Genomic DNA, 21,754 nt, shown 5'->3' with positions numbered 1-21,754 from the left:
TGGAAGCTACTCCTTGCACGCTGAATAAGACCCTAATTTGAATTAAAGAGAAAAACAGTAAAAGCATAAGAAAACACACTCAGAGGCTAAAATGTATGTTTTATTCCTTAACTTCTATCTGCTATGCACCCTGTTTGTTTCTATTTTTTTAATTAAAAAAATGTTTTTAATGCTTATTTATTTATTTTGAGGGAAGGGTCAGAGGGAGAGAGAGACAGGGAGAGAGAGAGAATCTCAAGCAAGCTCTGTGCTGTGTTTGCAGAGTCTGACACAGGGTTCAATCCCATGAACTGTGAGATCATGACCTGAGCCAATATCAAGAGTCTGATGGTTAACCAACTGAGCCACTCAGGCACACCCCCCTTCCCTGTTTGTTTCTAATTACCCCCCCATGTATCTGGATTTGAAGACCCCTACCAGCCAATTAGTGTTTCTTAACTTTAATCCAAATGCTTATTACTGGTTAAGGGTGGGGGTGGGCCTAGTAAAGGAGGATGAATGGTAAGTCTAAGCCTAGGTCACAATTAGAAACATGACCTGGAATATATCCCCATTCCAAGTGCATTGATGACCTCTTCTTTGTGAGGATCAGCATATTCACTGTGTAGGGGAGGAAAAGTTTTCCTCTACTACTGTAGATTCTTTTGGTTTGTCTATGAATTAAATTGACATAAGACAGATTAACTGGAGAAAAACAAATTTAATTACATTATAAGGGAGTCCCATAAAATATATGACACCCAAGGACAAGTCAGTCAGCTGAAGCTTATATGCCATCCTGATTTAAGAAATGGGATAAGGGCTTAGGGCATCAAAGGGAGGAAGGAGATTCACGGACAATAGGAAAAGCAGATGTTTGGGAATTAGATGTTTGCGTTGCCATATAGATATGTCTTTCAGACAAAAAGTTATCTTTGGTAATAGCTCTCTTTCCGGACCAGGCTCTCTATTTAAATTCTTTTAGATAGTTAAGGGAGAAGTAAAAGTTTTTCTTGAATCTGCTGGGTCTTGATTGCCTTTAGCTCAAAATAATCTACATGCCAAAGTGGCATATTTCAGGATCATGCTCCTCCTGTTTTCCTTTGAAACTTCCCTAAGAAGTTTTGCAGTCCAGAAGTTAAGTTGATAGACTGCTTCACCTAATTGAACTAGTCTCTTAGTCCTGAGAATAGGTCAGTTCAGTGAAACAGTTGTGTCTCATTTCAGGATGCGGAGAAGTAAGTGGGCTCATGTTAGGCCTGTGGTGCAAGCCACCTGGTATTTAATAAGAGATATTTCTATGGAAACAAAAGAAAAACAATGGCTAATGATCAGAGCAGACTACAGTCACAGTTTATGAGTTTTGAAGGCAGACAGTTGAGAAGACTTCTAGATGTCCAGCTTGAAGCATCTTCAGATGGAGTGAGGGCAGGCAGTGACAATATGATAGATCTTCCTGATTTGTAATTTGAATATCTCTGGTGATCTTTCTAAGTGGCCTGTAGGACAACAGGCATGAAGATTACCCATACATGAACTATTATCATGATTTCTCTGAAGTTGATATCAAGTTGTCCAGCATAGCTTGCAGGGTTTTAGAAAAAAAGCAACTTTAGTTCTCCATGACTCCAAGTCAGAAGGGTGAGATACAATTTGAAATGTTAGTTTGGAGAGTTGTAGCCAAATACTGGAGAAAACTTGAAGAATTCAGGATCCATTCCAGTGTATAGGTAGAAAAAAACCTCAAAGCAATGAGCAATACTAGAATCTGATGTCCACAAGTGCTTATCATAGTTTCTATTAGAACATAATTTTTCTGTCTCTGGTAACCCCTATTTCTATCAAAGAAAATGATCATAAGTCTAATTTGTTTGCAAAGTCAGTCTAGTTTCAATATATTTTGCCAGATTATTTATATAAGTACAGCAAGAATAGTTATTAACTATATAGGCTTTTTAAATCTACTTTGCTAGACATTTTTCATAAGGAATCTCAGATTCCAACTTTTTAAAAGCCTCTTGAGGCTAGAAAGATAAGCCAAAGACTTGCCATCAGAGTTTGCCTGAAAAACTTACAGATTTCGGTTATTTCCTCTCTTCTTGAGGTCCCCAAATTAAGCTAAGGTTCCTGTGCCTGCCAGAAAGTGATCTTCCTTATTCACCTGGTAAGACTGTCAAAAACCAAAAGCAGGGCAGAGAGATTTTTGCAAGGGGCTTTATTAATTCCATAAAGTCAACCTTAGTTTCTTAAAGCTATTTGGTCACCTGAGTTTATCACATCATTCTCAAATATGACATTTTAGTTAAAGCATTAGTAATATAACCCATGTTTCTAATTTTCTTATTACAAGAACAGATTCTTACTGAACTTACACAAATACGTATATTGCCATGAAAATATAAGAATAGTCAATATTTTTCAAATTCAGGAGGGATCAGTTAGGGAGAAAATGTAATTATGTCATCTTTGTTCACAAAGGCATATCTTGCCAAGTTGTTGATAGCTTAAAAGAAAAAAAGAAAAGCTTTCCTTAAATCTGGAGAAACAAAACATAAGGAACCAGCAATGTTTCAAACAAAAAAGTCATAATAATTATAATCTTCTACCTCAGTTCAGTCAGTTCCATGTAATTAATGTTTGTTCTGCTTGAATCAGGTTTTTCCATTTGTTTTAGAAATTCTTGGGGTGCCTGGGTGGCTCAGTCAGTTAAGTATCCAACTCTTGGTTTTGACTCAGGTCATGATCTTATGGTTAGTGAGTTTGAGCCCCACATTACCCTCTGCACTGACAACACTGAGCCTGCTTGGGTTCTCTCTCCCTCTCTCTCTGCCCCCTCCCCTGCTCACATGCTCTCTCTCTCTGTCTTTAAAAATAAGTCAATAAATATTTAAAAAATTTTTCATTTAGAAAATGATTTGGGGAAGTTTGTCAAAAATATCAGAAGGTTTAGACACTTTACCAAATAAGATCATGGATCATCATGAAACAATACTCAATTTCTTTTTTTTTTTTTTTAATTTTCTTTTTTTCAACGTTTATTTATTTTTTTGGGGGGGGACAGAGAAAGACAGAGCATGAACGGGGGAGGGGCAGAGAGAGAGGGAGACACAGAACCGGAAACAGGCTCCAGGCTCCGAGCCATCAGCCCAGAGCCTGACGCGGGGCTCGAACTCACGGACGGCAAGATCGTGACCTGGCTGAAGTCGGATGCTTAACCGACTGCGCCACCCAGGCGCCCCAACAATACTCAATTTCTATTTAACCAAAGTGACAAAAGGTTTTAAGGCAAATACAAAAGGTTACGTAGTTGTGAGCAAAACCAATAAAAGACCTGATAAAGCACAGAAAATTATTTTGAGAAAACAAAGAATATTTGCTTTCTAGGCAAAAAACTTGAAAGGTAAAGACAAAACTGGGTGTTATGCATAGGGGGTGAATCACTGTAATCTACTCTTGAAATCATTATTGCACTATATGCTAACTAACTTGGATGTAAATAAATAAATAAGTAAACAAATAAATAAATAAATAAAATTAAAAACCTAAATTAAAAAAGTAACAAAACAAAACAAACAAACGAAAAGGGTAATGACAAAACTTCCATAATCCCTTAGCAGGAGCAGTACAAGAAAACTTAGTCCTTTTAGCAAATGAAAGAAAATTAAGGTTTAGTTTTACATAAGCACATTACTGATTTTAAAACTTAACTTTATAACCCTTATATGATAAGGAAAGCAGCTCTCAAGTCCTCAAATAATTAGGTTGCAGCCTAAATGACATCTTAGGGGATTCACTCACCCAACTACATTGTTTTCATTTTACCTTTTTTTTATATCATGGAATTTTGGAATATTTTAATAAATCCTATGACAAAGGTTTTAGAAGGTTTTTCTTTTCCTCTAGGTACATTTAGCTTCATTTTTGCTTCAGGGGGGAAAACCTAAAAAAAAAAAATTCTTCCTTTTAAATATCTTATCAGTTTTCAGCAGGGCCAAAAGTATATATTTCTGGCAGTCTTGAACAACCCACCTTGGATGTAAGAGGGATCCCCAAAGAGGGTGCATAGGATACTGAAATTCCAAGATCCAGAGTTACTCCCAAAGATAGCCAAAAGAGAAAATAAAAAATCTGCATGCCCCGGACAGGCAGAAAACCAAGCCAAGTTCTTAGGATACAACAACTAGATAAGCGAGAAAGCCAAATTTCCACTGGTTGATGAATGGATAAAGAAAATATGGTATATATATATATATATATATATATATATATATATATATATATATAATGGAAAATTACTCAGCCACAAAAAACAATGAAATCTTGCCATTTTCAACAACATGGATGGAGCTAGAGAATATTATGCTAAGTGAAGGAAGTCAGTCAAAGAAAAACAAAACAAATTATTTCACTTATATGTGGAATTTAAGAAACAAAACAAACAAGCATAGGGTAATTAAGACGGAGAGAGATCAGCCAGCCGAGAACAGACTTCTAACTATACAGAACAAACTGATGGTTACCAGAGGGGAGGTGGGGGAAACAGGTGATGAGGATGAAGGAGTACACTTGTGATGAGCACTGGGTGTTGTATGTAAGTGTCGAATCACTATATTGTACACCTGAAAAGAACATTGCACTGTGTGTTAACTGGAATTTAAATAAAAACTTAAATAAAAAAAAAAAAAAGAAGACAATAGCTATCCCAGGGAGGGAAAGGATCAATAATCAATATGTCTGGAGTTGTAAAGAAAGGAACAACATGAAATTTTATTTTCTTCTTTCCAGGAGACCTGAACTCCTTGGTGGCAGTTTAGGGTACATCTGTGAAGGACATTGCATAGGAAGACCTAAAGCTGGCAGGGCCTGGTTATAGCCCTCAGCAAAATGATCCCTACTGCCCGTCCCAGGTGCTTCTGCCAAATTCACTTTCTGACTTTTGGTATTTTTACACGTAAACTGTATACCCTGGGCCTGGGCATCAGGCTGAAGTGCTCTCTGTAAATTTTATAGGGAAATGAAAGTTAAATATGGCAGATGTGGCCATATTTTGAGAAGGTGAATTTACTTTGGATTTAATTCTTCTTCTAATTTCAATGCTATCATCTTCTTAATGGATTTCCTAAAGTTAGCCATTATATCTCTTTGTGTTCTTTTTAATTTGGTCTTTCCCTGTGTACCAATAAGACAATTTGTTCAGGATGAAAGCTCTCTAATTTCTTTTTTCTTTCAAACACAGCCAGTTCAAAGGATCCATCATCTAGCCAATGATGAGTAGGATCTCATATTAATGTCAATGGCAACTCAAACTAGTAAACCTTTTATGACTTACACATGGGTGCAAGAGGTATTCCCAAAGAAAAGTGTGGGGGGCGGGGGGAAGCAGCTCTCACAAGGTCCAGAAAGTGCACTCCTAAAGTTAGCCTAAGAAAGATCTAGCTGCAAATGGGGTGCAGTTCACATTTCTGTTGCCACAAATTGGTGATGACTAATTTGAAGGTTGAGGTGACACAGACCCCTTAAGGACTGGGACCTCTTATGACAAACTCCCCTGACAGCTGGCACAGTTGGACAAAGAGAACACTGCTTATCAGATCCACAGTCTATTCAGCTGTCCACCAGATGCATGCATCCTCTAACTGGTGGACCAGAGAAAATACTCTCATTGGTCATAAAGCCAAGCTCTCAAAGCATAGAACAAGATGAAAGGGAAACCTCATCTGATTTTTCTTATATGCACATTAGCAGTTGTAGCTAAGCCTTGAGTCTTTTGGAGTCAAACGAATACTCAAAAGGGATGTGCTTCTAGTTTGAGGATTGTGTGGTATTTTTTTACAGAGTACCTTGTTGCACAGAAATTTTCTTGAGGTTGGTGGGTAACCTAGTATCAACCTAACCTGTTCCATAACCAAGTTATCCTAACAAGAGAGTCTTTGAGTTAGGTGATGAGTACTTTAATAGCTTTTATGTGCTCCACCCATTCTCACCAACTTTGCGGTGTTAGCTTCTAAGATGTCCTTTAGCAAGTCTTTACCTAATGTGCACATTAACCCACACCAAAGTTTATCTAAATAGACATCAGTCATGGTGAGAACTGTGAACTCATCAGTCTGTTAGACAGGCTTATAGGGCCTATGATTGTATTCTACCTTACAGCTTTTATCCTTATGACAAAGACAAAGAAAAACAGTGACTATCTCTGGGAGGAAAAGGATGAATAAAAATCAAGAGTACTCATATCAAATCTTTACCAGGGTTACTATACACAAAGAACTATTTCCACAAATATTTTTCCTGCTACTCTAAATTTAGAAAAGGAAGAAAAAGACTCTTACCTCTCTTGTTTCCAATTCTCCCTGTAGGCAGAGATCTCAGAGGCTGATGTTGTAAGAATTCTTAGCTTTTTTTGTCAAAGATTTCTCAGCTGCAACAGCATCAGAACAAGCAGTGTCCAGCCAGTAAAGTTTGTCCCATCTGAGTCACCAACTGTAGGAGAGGAAAATTTTTTTCTCTTTCTTTCTAGGTTCTTTTGGCTGGTCTATGAATCAAACTGACATAAGACAGACTAATGGGAGAAAAACAGATTTAATTATGTTTGTAAGGGACTCCCATAATATATATGAGATCCTTGGACAAGTCAGTCAGTGGAAGCTTGTATGCCATCCTTAGCTAATAAATGGGATGGAGGGGGGTGGGGAAGAAAAGAAAAGAAAGGAAAGGAAAGGAAAGGAAAGGAAAGGAAAGGAAAGGAAAGGAAAAGAAGGAAGGAAGGAAGGAAGGAAGGAAGGAAGGAAGGAAGGAAGGAAGGAAGGAAGGAAGGAAGGGGAAAGAAAGAAAGAAAGAAAGAAAGAAAGAAAGAAAGAAAGAAAGAAAGAAAGAAAGAAATGGGATAGGGGCCCGGGGCAGATGTTTGGGAATACAAATAGATCTTTCAGACAAAAAGTTATCTTTGGTAATAGCTCTCTTTCTGGGCCAGTCCCCCTATCTAAATTATTTTAGGTAGTTTGTTAAGGGAAAGGTAAAAGTTTTTCCTGAATCTGTTCGGTCATAATTGCCTTTAGCTCAAAATAATCCACATGCCAAAGTGGCTTATTTTGTGATCACATATTTTGCTGCCCTTCAATTACATTTTCTTTTTCCCTGTCAATTCTTGCAGGATTATATAGCATTGCATCCAAAGAAAGTAAAGTAGACTCCTTGGGGAAGATACCAGAAGCAGATCATCTGGACATCCCACCTCTCTGCTCAATTCTTGGTAGGATCTTAAAGTAAATAGTCTTAGTCAGATACATGCACCATTATTTATCACCTCAGTCTAGATGTCAAGGATGGTTCTAAATACTTAAAGGTCACCTGTACATGTGTTCTTCATGGGACTCATGAATTAAATGACATGAATATGAAATAAACACATAGGTACAGATGATATGTGATTCAAGGATAGTCCTGTTTATACAAATAATTTCTTAAAATTGACCAGTTAATAAAGAATACACATAGAAATTGGTCTTTACTAACACCTGGTGCCCAACAATAATTGTGGTATCGAATCAGGCTTCATTTCCTCCGAGTGCCTGTGATATCACTAGTAGTGAAGTTTCCTGAAAAGTCACAGAAGTTTCAGGACAAAAAAATCTTGTATCTCAAAATAACAGAGAAACTTGAGGAACTAACCTTAGCTTCTTCCAAGCCATAAAGGATTTGCCCCCACCCATTCACTTCCTCTGAAACAGGAACCTGTGAAGATCTTTCTTTGTTCTCAAAAGAGGAGCTTTATAGGAATCCTCCCCATTCTCCCTTAAGGACAAACCATTCAAGGAAATCAGAGGGAAGAGGAGAACATCAGCAGGAGAGGAAAGAGATTAAATATGCTTTAGTTTTAGTTTATACAGTCTTTTTTTGAAAATTCTCTTTATTTTTTTTCCCTCTCTTCCCTAATCCTTAAAATGTCAGTTACTCAGGGCACTTGGGTGGCTCAGTGGGTTAGGCATCTGACTCTTGATCCCTGCTCAGGTCATGATCTCACGGGTTTGTGAGTTCAAGCTCTATATCAGGCTCTATGCTGACAGGATAGAGTCAGTTTGGGATTTTCTCTCTCTTCCTCTCTGTCTCTCTGCCCCTTCTCTGCTTGCTCTCTCTCTCTCTCTCTCTCAAAATAAATAAATAAAACATTAAAAAAATATATCTTCAAAAATATTTTTAAAAAGTCAGTCACTTAACCCCTCTGAATCATTTTGATTTGATACTAAAGCCTACCTTGATTCAAGAGGATACTGAGAAGTAACTCATAGCAAATAACTATACATTCTTTTGGTAGGATTCATCTTCCTTCTCAATCCCAAAGACACACACACTGACTCATTTTTTTTGTTTGTTTGTTTTCTCGAGTGAATGCTCCATCAGGTTTTCTCATTGAGCCACCCATTACCTTTCAGTCAACCTCACAGAATAAAAAATATACCCCGGCAGGGTTCCACAAACCACCCCCAAATGCTACAATGGCACAAGTGTAATTGGTGGATGAACATCCAAGTGTAATTGGTGGGTGAACATCCAAGAACAAAGCTGAAAGCAAACGTCAAAGGACACTGCTTATGATAGCCAGGATTTTAGAGATAAAGATTCCAGTATATTTTATTTTCAATGACTTAATGGGGCAAAACACTGAGTAAGGATGATAGAAACAAAGCAGGAGAAAGAGAGGAAAACAGGAAGAAGAAAAGGGGGAATAAAGATGAATGGTGAAAGATGCTAAAAAATTGGGAAGTTAAGTATGATTTTAAAAATGAACGATCACCTAAACAGCAAAGGGGGAAATAATTTGGCCTGCAAGAACCAAACAGAAGAATGGAAGAGGAAGAAGTCTGGGTTTCAGCCCAGAAAAAAGCTGGAACCAAAATAATATGGAGACCTCCACTGTTAGCAATTTTGAGCGGCTAAAATCTGTGACCTTCTTTCCATTTCCTGACTTGTACTGTCCTCTTTACCAACAACAATTCAAAATAAGCAGTCATCAGACCATTAGTCAGCACTTTTAATAGAATTGCATCAAAGATTATTCATCTCTGAAAAGGAGTTCCCCATTATTCCCTCAAATGGTTTTTAGACTAGTCATCATAAGACAATGTTTGAGTTGCATGTTCAGAGTTATTGTAGGATCATTCAATTTATGTAAAATCTTTACACAGAAGTCTACATTATTATTCAGAACAGTGTGCCTTAGTGGAATGGGTTTAGAGGCCAATGAAACCTGTGTTCAAGTCCTAGTTCTGTAGCCTGTAACAAATTACTTTTTAACTTCTCTGAGCTTCAGTTTCTTCCTATATACAATGGAGATTTTTTTTAAGTTTGTTTATTTTGAGAGGGAGAGAGGCAGGGGAAGAAGCAGGGGAGGGGCCGCACGAGAGAGAATCCCAAGCAGGTTTCACACTGTCAGCTTAGAGCCAGATGCAGGGCTCAAACTCACAAACCACGAGATCATAACCCAAATCCAAATCCAGAAGCTTAACTGACTGAGTCACCCAGGTGTCCCATACAATGGAGATCTTTTAAATTAAATGACAAAACCAATATAAAAAGACCTTTCTCATCTCTACTCTGTAATAGAGCTCAACAAATTATGGCAATAATTATCATCACATTAATGAATGAATGCTCACATATATAAAAGTTCAAGTGTCAGATCAGAGAGAAAAAGAAACCCAATAATGAGAAAAGGATAATGAAGAGGAAGAGGAAGGAGGGAGATCCCACTGGGTGGACGAGGGTAAGTTTGACTGAAAAGCAAGTAATCTGCCACTGATGCCAAATCAAGAGCTTGTGGGGCAACTTCCCAGGGCTACCTACATCAGAGCAGTCCAGTCACCTGGACAGTTGGAGTACCAGATGCTAAAAGAAGACAATGAGTTCCTGGAAGGCAATAGCGTGGTTCTATGATAGGAGTCAATTTCTAAAGTACTTCTCACTTTTTGTCTTCCTGAGCAGAAATCTTTGCACTAGTCTGCCTTAGGTAATGATTTGTCCAAAAGGAAGGTTTGCATTTTCTTACAGAAGGAGGACAAGAAAAAGAGCAACGTTCTGCTTCTGTCGTTCAAAAAACCTGGGTAAGCAAGCTTCTTGAAAAGGGATTTGCTGAACTCCTTTATGAGACCTTTGTATCTGTTTTTTAAATGTTTATTTATTTTTGAGAGAGAGAGAGCACGAGTGGGGGATAAGCAGAGAGCAGGAGGACAGAGGATCCAAAGTGGGCTCCATGCTGTCAACAGAGAGCCCGATGCAGGCTCAAACACATGAACCGTGAGATCATGACCTGAGCCAAAGTTGGACACTAAACCGACTAAGCCACCCAGGTGCCCCAAGACCTTCATATTTCAACAACCAATCATGGAGACTTCAGATCATAGAGGTCTACCACAATAAGGTTACAAAAAAAAAAAAGTAACCTGTTTTATCACTAAGATTTAGCCAAGTGAATGAAGTCAGGAAAAAGAAATGAGGGAAAGAAAGATCTGCTCTTTTTTAGTGTGGGGAATTGTGAGAAGTTAGAAGAGCCCTGTGGATGGTGGGGGATGGGGGAGGAGGGGATGTGAAATGGCCCAGGAAGGGAAAGGTGCACTGGGAAAGCAAAGTTACCTCCGAAGGCAGAACCGGGGTCATTTGAAGATACCTCCCCATAGACTCCGGAACAAAGTGGGCCCCTGTGTGTCATGCTCCATACAAACCTAGGGACCCAGCCCATCCTGAGGCAGTATGGTTTGGTCAGACAGAGGGATGAAGACAGGAGCCAGAAATCAAGCCTCTGTGCTTGTCAGAGGTAGATGAGGCAGAGGCTGGAGAGGCCAGCCAGACTTCAAAGGGCTCTCTAGCACCAGAGGAAACTGAAATGAGGGCATGTCAAACATAGCAGACTACAGACTTTGACCAGCCAGGAGATCAACCACAAGTCACACCCACCCAGTTTTCAGCCATAAACACCCACAGGGCCAGTAGCACCCAATAGAGAAGGGACAACAGCCTGGGGCCAGAGCAAGCTAAGAGCTATGCCTAAAGACACCAACCCCTCCCACCACAACAACTACCACCACCACGAGGTTGAGGTTGCGTAAGCCTCAGCCCTTCCCCCGCGTTCCAGACAAGCTAGGGAGGAAGAGGTCTGTCATCTGAGAGGCTGAACATTTTTAGCTAAGGAAAGCAGAATAGTACCCAAATGGATTAAATTATTGAATGGGACTACATTTTAAACCGATGTTTAGTTAATGGCATTCCTTCCTCTATCCAGAAAGTAAGGGCTTACAAAAGAAGCCAAAACAGTATAGACTAAATAAAGTTTATTTTTTGCACACTTCAAGTTGTAACGTAGGTTACATTTCGCAATCCCATTACACATTCTTTCTTTGGTTTCATGCGGAAAGGCAATCTAAGCACAATATGTAATGAATGGTTGACTGGCAAAACTTCCAAAGGAATGAATTCTTTGAAAGAACAAGAATATTCATCCTATGTGGTCTGGTTTTAGTGGAGAGGATCGAGTGACTGGGGTGGAGGGAAAGAGAAGAAAAGGGAGCTGGCTGTGGACAAGGATTTTGTCTATTTTATTCACTATCATGTTGGCCACGCCTGGAGCATAGTAGGTGCTCCACAAATCTGGGTCAAGTGAATGAACATTTATACTCAACAAATAAACATTTATTGGGTACCTGTCTTATGCCAGACATTGTCAACATGATCCTATTTAATTCTCACAACAGCCTTTGAAGTTGGTACTATGATCACTACTTGATAGATTAAAAAAATGAGTTCAGAAAGGTTGAGTAACTTCTTCAGTCACACACCTGAGAAGTGTGTGATGGGAAAACAGGACAAATGGACCACTGTGACTTATCAAAGTATTTCCTCCTATGGAAGGAAATATCTTCCTATAGGATAAATTTCAGTGATAACTCTGCCCTCCATTTTATAATTACAAGAAAGATCCTGATGTTCTCTGCCATGACCTGACTCCCACTGAGAAAATGATTCTTCTGCTGCCATGATCACAAGGCAAAGGTAACGCTGATATAGTAGCAGTTGCTGTATCTAAATTGAAACGTTAATAGAATAGTTATCTGTGTAAGAAGAAATCACAGGAAAGTAGAAAGAGCTGTGTGGGACACTGAAATGCAATCCTAGAAAAAGAAAAAGAAAAAAGGGAAATCATAACCGTAATCAGTACTTTAACTGAAATAAGCATTTTTAAACGTCAAAAGAACCCTTGAGCTTTGTGTAATCAAAATAAACAAACAAAAAAAATAGACTAAATTGCATAAAATAAGCCCTTTCTTGGGTTTCCAGTGACGTTACAAACCGCAGAGGCTCCACCATCTATTTAAATTACAGCACGGGCCTTCACCCGCTGGTGGGTTGTTTGGTCAAACCCGGCATCTACATTAACATTCACCACGCCCTTCTGCTTTGATCTGAGGCCCCTTCTAAATTCAACAGACATTCAAGGGGACTCAGAAGCAAAACCATTGTCATTTCAGACTTGCGTTCCATTTATCCCAGTTTTAAAAATTAGCAAAGGGCCAATGGCCTAAGGATCTAAAGAAAATCTGGCTGGATCTAAAGAAATGCAGCTGGAGGCACAAAAATGGAAATGTCACCAGCAACACAAATGATCCACTTTCGATCATTCCTCTTGCTAATATGACTCTGATATCTAAACGGCACAAAGAAAGGAGAAAAGATTATGAGTCAACAACAAGTCACTTATCTCTGAAATGAGACAGCCGGATACATCAATTTCTAAGATCCCTTCCAACTCAATGGTTCTGTAAGTCTGAGGAAGCCTGAGGAAGTTCTCCTGGCTTCACTGTGTAAGGGAAAAGCAAAGCCCAGTTTCGCTGGCCACTTGCTACTCGGCATGGGGAAGTTATTTAACACCATTAGTTTAAGAGTCCTCATTGTCGGGGGTCAGATGGCTACACAGTTCACAGGATTGTTGTATATAGCTACTGAAAAAATGGGGAAGTCAGACTTGCTCATATGCTTTTTAAAGCCTTTAATTTTTAAAGGAATTTTCCAAAGGGAGGATGAAGGAGGGAACTAACATTTGGTAAGTGCCTAGAACGCAGCACAGGATGTGCATGGCTGGTTTTCTCAACGTGCTACTTCTTTGTACAATACGGCACCTTTTAGAAAGGTTGAGATGCTACTATTTTTGAACCCATCATCACCATGCAGTGCAAATGCAGGAGCTGGAAACCTCCCATTTAGGTATGTGGTGGACTCCAGTGATCAGACATGCCAGCTTGGAAGCCTACCTGACACTCAGTCCCAGAACACAGGCTGGCCTGTTCTCCTACTCCACCCAGGGCTCTCACGCTCCAGGCCACCAAAAGGAGATTGCTCTCAAGTGAGACTGACTTAGTACCCATGGTGAACCTCAGCTCTGAGATCTCAGTTATTCCAATTTAAATCAGGTGGCAAAATAGGAGCCCCGAGGTCACATATGGCTACTATCATGTTACAGTTAGCCTGTATAAGATTTTTTTTCTTAATTTTTTTAACATTTATTAATTTTTGAGGCACAGAGAGAGACAAAGCACAAGCGGGGGGAGGGGCAGAAAGAGAGAGAGAGACACAGTATCTGAAGCAGGCTCCAGCACAGAGCACGACACAGGGCTCGAACTCAGGAACCGCAAGAGCATGACCTGAGCCAAAGTTGGATGCTTAAGCGACTGAGCCACCCAGGTGCTCCAAGATTTTTTGAAACTGGATTAGTTACCAGTATTTAAAAATCAGGAGATCACACATCAAAATCCATATTTTCAGCTCCTTGTGGAACACCTAAGCACACTGGGCTCACAAGTGTGAGCAGTATTTTCAGCTGCAAGGGCTAGAGAAGATAGAGACTCCAAAGTAAAGGTGAACTTACTCTCAAGTTCACCACAGTCCCTGCCTGGTGTACCTCACTCCAGTGAGTTCTATGCCCGATTCCTAGAGGCATTTCAGTGCAATTACTGATTCAGAACATCTAGACTAGAAAATTTCTTTTCTTTTTTTAAAGTTTACTGTGAGAGAATGAGAGAGTACTCAGGAGAGGGGCAAGAAGAGAGGAAGACAGGAAGAATCTCAAGCAGGCTCCACATGGTTAGCATAAAGCCCTAGACATGGCTTGAACAAATGGTGAGATCATGACCTGAACTAAAATCAAGAGTCACACACTGAACTGACTGAGCCCCCCGGGCGCCCCGAAACTAGAAAATTTCTGACTGCCCTCAGCTTCTAGGATGAAGTTGCCTCAGGATCAAAGTGGCTACTTGGGCATCTAGTTCATCTAGCCAGAGACCTGTTCTAGGGAGCCCTGAAAACCAAATGATGGAAGAACACTGGCTAGTTAAGCAACATAGCAAGTAGGCTGGAGATCCTTATGACACTGACAAGGAATCAGGTCCAGGCCAGAAACAACTGTTTTAGGTGGGTGTTTTTGTTTGGTTGTTTGGTTGTTGTTTGTTTGTTTGTTTTAAGTAGGCTTCACACCCAGCACTAGTCCAATGTCAAGCTTGACCTCATAACCCTGAGATCAAGACCTGAGCTGAGATCAAGAGTCAGATGCTAAACCGACTAAGCCACCCAGGTATCCACCAGAAACATGATTTTAATATTGCAACTGCTTTTAGACTGTCTTGCCATGTATGGGATATAAAATGTCATTTTATAAGATATCATGTTAATTAGCTGACAAATATATGGAGACATTTCCACAATATAAAAGAATATTTCAGCACACTTAAAGCTGAATTCAAACAGTGGTTCACTAAAATAAATGCTTTCTATATCCCACAATTCTCCTCAATAAAAATAAGCCCAGTTCCCTGGAAAATACTATAAATTACAGAGATCCCAATCTTAGCAGAGCTTAACAGATAGATCCTTATTTTCCCAAAGCCCATACTTGGCTCTTTTTGGGAGAATTACTTTTGTTTCTCTGTGCTGTTTCCCAATATATGATGGTTGTCAGCCTGAATGCCAGTCCCCAAATCGGGTCCCGCTTGTGGGAAAGAGCTCGGTGCACTTAGACTTTTATGTTAGTTCATCCCATTAAAGAGATTATGCTTTGTTATCCTTTCCTGAACCTTGGCAGGACCTCTTCATTTTCTTACAAGTTAAGTGAAAAGCAAAACTCTGCACTGGGCTGTTAATGATTCCTAGTGAGAGCCATGAAATGTGAATGGTGTTCGTCCTGAGATTATTCAAGTAGGCAGCCACAAATCCCAGGGACACTCTGTCAGTTGGAAAACAGGGAAAACATAGTTGCAGCCTCAATTTCTGCCCCTCCTTAAACTTACCAAAAAAGGAATCTGGGAAGGGGAAATGATACTGCCAACTTTACTCGCTTTAGGCAGGGTGTTTCAGCCTCTGAAATGAGAGTTAAAGCTATGAATTTCCTCAAATTAAAGTTCATGGAGCAACATATAAAGAATGTGAATAGTTCAGAACACAGAGAAACTATAGTAATCCCTGATGTCTAAGACTCCTTTTGTATGGAAAACAAATTGTTCTTTTTCCTTTTTCCTTCAAATAGATTGAAATGAAAGTAGGAAAAAAGTAAAAGTACTTTCAGCAATTAGTTTGCTCCAAATAGAAGTTTCCTACCAGTTACCAGTGCATTCTTAATTGATAATGAAATGCAAAGTCTAAAGTGAACTCGCTGTGGTAACACAGACAAACACAATTCCATGAGTCAAAATTCTGCAAACCACTGAAGAGCATCATCTTCAATGCCAGAGTCAACCCTGACATGACTGAAAGGCAGCTGCGGTGGGCTGAAAATCATCCTCTCCGGGGAAAAAATCATAACATTTGGTCACTGCGTGGTTTTTCAGTGAAACTCATCTTTTGTGTGCTGTTATTTTCCCTTTCAATGTTTATGTAATTCCTTCAAATTCTCCACAGCCATATTCTATCCATTAGGCAAAATTTATGTATAAATAATTGTTTCTTGTAAGAGACTCTGATAAAATCATATAGTGCTTCCAAAAAGCCAAAGATCCATAAGTCAAGAAAGTTTTAAAACACACAATTTTATACCACAAAGAAAAATAATTGTCCATGCCTTACGTTAAAATTATTTTAGATTTTCAACATTGAGCACTGCATTGAATTAATACATTTCTTCTAATTTTTTTTACTTTGGGGAAGAACTAGTTAATTCATCCTTTTCTGAGAAGACAAACAAAAGATTGAGCAATTTTTTTTTTCCCCTAGTAAATCCGATGTGTATTTAGGCAGCCGAGATCCCATGCTACCAATTCTCCGGTAGTTAGCTGCTGTGAACATTTCAGTATTAACACACACACTTCAAATAGACGCCCTAGCCCCTTGATTAGTATTTAACCAAGACTTTCTGAGAATACTCAACACTGGCCTTTCTACAAATCTAATATAAAACCCAGATGACCATAGAAAAATACCAAATAAACAACCCTAGAAATCAAAATCCCCTTATCTGCAGGCCACATACACCTCAGCCCAGCTCCTGTCCCTGATGATATCCCTGTAAGGAAAGAAAGTGTAATCCAGATATCTCCTTTAACTTTACCCTTGGTAATAAGTTCAGTAACTAACCTGGCTTATATTGAATTCCTTAGAAAATGAACAGAGAGGGACACCTGGGTGGCTTAGTTGGTTAAGCATCTGATTCTTGATTTCAGCTCAGCTCATCATCTCACGGTCAGGCTCTGCCCTGAGTGTGGAGCCTACTTGGGATTCTCTCTCCCTCTCTCTCTGCCCCACCTCTGCTTGTGCACAGGTGCTCTCTTTCAATCAATCAATCAATCAATAAGGCACTTTACCATCTCCAGACCCAGAGTGACATAGAAAGAAAGAAAGAAAGAAAGAAAGAAAGAAAGAAAGAAAAGAAAAGAAAAGAAAAGAAAAGAAAAGAAAAGAAAAGAAAAGAAAAGAAAAGGAACAGACAACGGAAGTCCCTTTGATACAAATTATATACAGATGTTTAAATCATTTCAACACATTTCAATTTTTGCAACTCAGGGCTACCATTCAAAATAACTGATGATGAAAAGAAAAACACTGAATAAGCATCTTTTTAAAAAATAAAAACTAATAAAAATGAATACATAAGAAAAGATAATGTATATAAAGCTGTTTTTCAAACTGTATGTTATTATATGGGTCTTTTTGCCTCTTTAAGTTAGGAGGTCCCTGTTTGGTATGTCTTCTAAATTCCTTATAATTCTGCAACTTTTACTGTCATGCTTAGTAGAGTATAATAACTCGGAAAAAAAGTTGACATTAACCATCCTGATAATCGAGACGAAGGATTTTATGGATTGAATAATCTAGGTAAGTCTGTGCTATCCTAATTCACTTTGCGCGTGTGCATGGGAATATGAAAATCTGTGTTTTTCTAAATGCTGCCCTGACTGGCATCTAGACAAGGAAGAGAAACCAAGAACTCATATCTGCAGGTGGCCGCATGAAGGTAGCTGAAGCAGAACAGCATGTGAGCGCTAACCACTATTTCTGGTGCCACCAAAGAAGCCTCGGTGAAGACTCTCTGGCATACCTACATGATAGCTGATGTCTTTTTATATGTCTTCTCTTATTTTAGAACATAACTTTACTGGTGATTTAAATTTGTTTTTCTCTCAAGTGTCTAGACGGGCACAAGAGAAGCCCTGAAATTAGAAATAAATATGCTTTCCTTTGTACAAAAGAATGAAACCGCTAGTTCTGCCTCTAGAAGACCTTTGAGGGGTAGATCCGGTAAAGGTTAGTGGCATCTGAGCTATTGACATTCTCAAGGGTCCTCCTTATAAAAACGGCCCTAGCCCTGGTGCAGTGGGTGGAGGCTGCTGGGAGTGCTCTCTGGCAGAAGTAGCCACTGAGACATATAGAACACAACAAGGCCTTTCTCTAGCCCTAGATGATTGCAATTGCCCACCATTAGGTGGATTTGCTCATAATGATATTGATAATTAAGATCATGTCGCGCTTCCTCTTGAGTGGTGCATTTGTGTCTCCTTTCTCTTTCATCCAAGTTAAATAAGGACACCACCTAAGATTTACTCAAGTGTAGGCTTCATTTGCTCATTTTAACCCAAGTGGCTACACCCAACAGAGTTCACAGCGGTGCTCTAGAAGGAAAACACAAATTAAGGTGAGATGCTGGATGCTTTGATTTCACATGGGGTCTAGGATTTGAAAAATTGAATACAAATGCTGATACTTGCAACAACATCCAGAGCTTCTCCATTCCAAATCTGAAAGCTAATGTCCCGTTGGTTAAAGGATAGCTGCTAACATTAATCATATTTGTTAAATAAAATTCTTTTACATTGCTTAAGAACTCAGTATATTAGGGGGACGGTACAGCAGTGGGAAAACTCATGAAAATAACTGTTTCTTACCGTATCAGTTGCCCTGGACCCCAAAGAGAAGGAACCAATGAAACGCCAGAACTGGAGGAATGAGTCCTGTAAACTCTATGAAGTCAGAGACCTTTTAAATGGTTTTCTTGCTAGCCAGAGTACATGGCCTAGGGCAAGCATTCTTGTTGAAAGGATAGGTGAATGGATGGGTGTACCCATCAAAAGCGGTGGGAGTGGGAAGCCTGAGCCACACCAGTTTTCCTCAATAGGGTTCTTCTTTCTACCTTGGTATCACAAAGGAGCAGAAAAGTGGAGTGATAATAGGATCAAAGCTCCGGGGAAGTAGATAAGCAACTACCTACTTTCCCCCATCCCATCCTCCCTGCTATCCTTGCCCTGTTTTTCCTCTTCCCATTCCTCCTTGGATCTAATCAGCCTGATCAAGTAACACTGCAGCACCTGAGGCAATTTGCTGAGTGTAAAGGAGGGAATCTCTAGGGCTGAGCACAGGCAAACAATGTATCTAGCCACAAGCTTATAAAGCCCTCAAGAACACCAGCCTTGTCTTCCTTTTATTGTGTCTCTGCCCGTGACTCCTAACAACGCAGTGCTTGCACCCAGGACCGGTGTTACAATCTGCCTGAATGCTTTTTATAGGTTTGGTCAGGTGGTAAGAAATGGTTTGACACACTCCAGTGTGTATGTCACCTATACTAATATGTTTCGGTATCCTTGCCAGTGTTTTAAAGCCCATTCTTCCTAAGTCTATTTATGATACATTATATGTTCCTAGGACCAAAATCTGAATGTCAATAAACATTTATTGTGACAGTTTCATTGCAATCCTAGACTCTTCCAAAACACAGACATTCTTAGGTATTACAAATACCATACTATACCTAATTCTCATCTTATAGAAGCAAGGAGAATATCATCGGGTTACAATTATTGAGCATCTTAACGCTTTGGTTCTGGGACTTAGGAGACTGCTGAAAGAGCAAATTTTCCTTCTGTGGAACAGTGTGGAACTTTTGCAGTGTTCTATTGAATTCTTTGGAATCTCACTGCATAATTTCACAGAGAAAGGCCCATACAGTCCTTATATTCAGGTGGAAATCTACCATACTGACTTTTTTTTTTTTAATTTCACAGACCCTAATATGGTTGGATAAGTTTATATAAATACATATACCCAAGTAAACAACATCCTAAGAATTAAGATACAGAACACTGCTAACAATCTAACAGAATTTCCTTCATGTTCCTTTTCAGTATATCTTCTCCATGAGGCAACCGGTGTTCTGATTTCCATCTCCATAGATCACTTTTGCCTCATCTTGAATTTCACATAAATGGAATCACGCAGTGTGTTCTCTTTTTGTGCTGGCTTCTTTTCTCAATAGAATGGTTTTGAGATTTATGCAAATTGTTGCAAGTATCAGTAGTAGTTCCTTGTTTAAATATCTGACTAGTATTCCACTGTATGAATTTACCACAATGTGTTTATCCATTGTTAACACAGGAGCTGGTTGGGCACACAATGGTGCTTCAATGAAACAAAATATGGCAATTCTTGTTCATTCAAATATGCAATCCACACATGCTTTTGCTAATGATTATACTCAGAGCTAAATCTGATTTTCAATCCTTCAGTCCTCAAAGGGATGAAAAAGAGACCATGAGAAATGCAGGAATCACTTGAAAGTCTAATTCTAAGAAGAAAGCACAAAGAGTATTAGGCAAGATGTCTTCAACAGGAACCAAATTTGCCATTGGTCCTGGCTCTTGTCAAGGATTGTGAAAAGGCTAAATTAAATGCAGGTCTAACCCTCCCTCAGTGTTATCCTCCTCTTTCATCTTTCCTAGCTCTTTTGAGCACTGGTTAAAAATTCTTTTTCTTTTGGGGCGCCTGGGTGGCTCAGTCCGTTAAGCGTCCAACTTCAGCTCAGATCATGATCTCGCGGTTTGTGACTTCAAGCCCTGCGTCAGGCTCTGTGCTGACAGCTCAGAGGCTGGAGCCTGCTTCGGATTCTGTGTCTCCCTCTCCCTCTGCCCCTCCCCTGCTCACACTCTGACTCTGTCTTTCAATAATAAATAAACATTTAAAAAGTTTTTGTTTTAATTCTTTTTCTTTGTAAACAATAAAAAGGCTTTCAGTAATTCAAGTAGACCTTGCTTGCTTGCTTGCTTGAGTATTCTGATTGGACTCTAGTTCCAATCATTATAGCAGTGAAGGCAATGGTACGTGTGAAAAAGTATTTTGAGTCCCTTTCCTTGGGCCTTGTGAAGCACACATCAAAAAAGCAGCAAGATTGGAGGAGAGGATGTAATCTATTATGATTTCTCATCATCCAGAACTTACTTTGTCCACAGGGAAAGAATACTCTAACAGGCCCTAAAGGCTTCTTTTGGTTAGTTGTGATTCCTCCCTCCAGACTTTTTAAAACTATTTGCGGAAAATACAGGCACATCTAGTTTGATGTGGTTAGTTAAGAAACAAATGAGATCGATCTAGTTTGATCTAATTACTGAGGTGTCCATAGAAAACACCATTCCAGCTGGGTATGGAGTAAGCAACATTTTTCAAAAATCTTATTTCTTTATTTTGAGAGAGAGAGATAGAGAGAGAGCGAGCAGGGGAGAGGCAGAGAGAACGAGCAGGGGAGAGGCAGAGAGAGCGAGCAGGGGAGAGGCGGAGAGACAGGGAGACACACCTCTGCGGTGTCAGTGCAGAGCCCAGCGTGGGCTCACACCCATGAACTGTGAGATCTTGACTGGAGGTGAAACCAAGAGTCAGATGCTTAACTGACTAAGCCACTCAGGCACCCCCGGAGAAAGCAATATGAAAGAAAATAACTGAACGTTACAAAGAGATCACAGAAAATGATTATTGCACATCATATAGGTAAATAAGAGTGTTCCTGGTTAGAAATTAATTTTTGAGTCAGTGACCCATTTACAAGTTCAAATTTAACAGTTTTGTAATGAAAACATTTTTTAAATGTGTCACTCAAGTATTATCCCTCACTTCTCAATTGAAAATGGGGTTGCTAATATTTAATCATACTTAAACTTCAAGTCCTCACTTTGTAGGACTTTCCCAATAGAGCTAATCATCTTTTTGAAGTTGCTATTTCAGAGTAGTAGCTCCCAAACAGAGCTGCATTTGTAGTTACCTAGAAAATGTGAGAGGTCTCAGAGATACACTGAAGGGAGGCAAGAAGAGTCAAAATCATTCAAAAAGTACAGTCTGGGTTAGAAGTACTACAAGGATATTACATTGGGTGCATCCTTATCATAGGCAGTGTCTATAGCAGAAATTAATCTAATTTGAAAGTAAGTTAAAAACTTCATCAAAAAGGGGCACCTGGGTGGCTCAGTTGGTTGAGCATTGGACTCTTGAT

General features: G+C 39.4%; 1 long non-coding RNA gene across 1 annotated transcript; it reads right to left on the bottom strand.

The window, feature by feature from the left end:
• Window positions 1-680: 680 nt before the first annotated feature.
• Window positions 681-10,934, bottom strand: LOC113599227 (uncharacterized). Its single transcript, XR_003419968.2, has 3 exons — window positions 10,609-10,934; window positions 6,312-6,462; window positions 681-1,478 (listed from the first exon to the last, which is right to left on the bottom strand). It is a non-coding gene; the product is annotated as an uncharacterized LOC113599227 (long non-coding RNA).
• Window positions 10,935-21,754: the final 10,820 nt, after the last annotated feature.

This window comes from Acinonyx jubatus, chromosome C1, assembly GCF_027475565.1.
Source record: "Acinonyx jubatus isolate Ajub_Pintada_27869175 chromosome C1, VMU_Ajub_asm_v1.0, whole genome shotgun sequence".
Classification (NCBI taxonomy): Eukaryota; Metazoa; Chordata; class Mammalia; order Carnivora; family Felidae; genus Acinonyx; species Acinonyx jubatus.
This window is presented reverse-complemented; position numbering and strand designations above follow the sequence as displayed.